The sequence below is a fragment of the Conger conger genome, chromosome 12 (genome assembly GCF_963514075.1).
Source record: "Conger conger chromosome 12, fConCon1.1, whole genome shotgun sequence".
In the NCBI taxonomy this organism is placed as follows: Eukaryota; Metazoa; Chordata; class Actinopteri; order Anguilliformes; family Congridae; genus Conger; species Conger conger.
The window spans coordinates 6,257,404-6,257,787 of NC_083771.1; positions in this window are offsets into that span (position 1 = coordinate 6,257,404).

The window sequence follows — 384 nt, forward strand, 5'->3', positions numbered from 1 at the left end:
GTACAGGGGACTGTGGAGCACCGGGAACCCAGCAGGAGACCCGAGGGCACACAGAGACCCGTTCAGCCGAACCTGCAGAACGTGCAGCCAGCAGCAGCTTGGGTCATGTGACCGGCGCTGCCCCCCCCCCCCCCCCCCCCCCCGTCTCACCGCACAGGCAGGAGTCCGCCCCGCCAGTCCTGCTGACTCCGCCCCGACGTGCGAACAGGGGGGAGACCAATCAGGCGCAGTGCAATAACCATGTGATCTCGACCCTCTGAGCCAGCACAGAAAGTCTGGGCGCGTTATCCTTTAGACAATGAAACGCAAGTCCGTTTCAGCATATTTCAGCATGTAGCTAAGAATATCTTGTGTGTATCATGTACAGCGAATGCTGAGCACAAT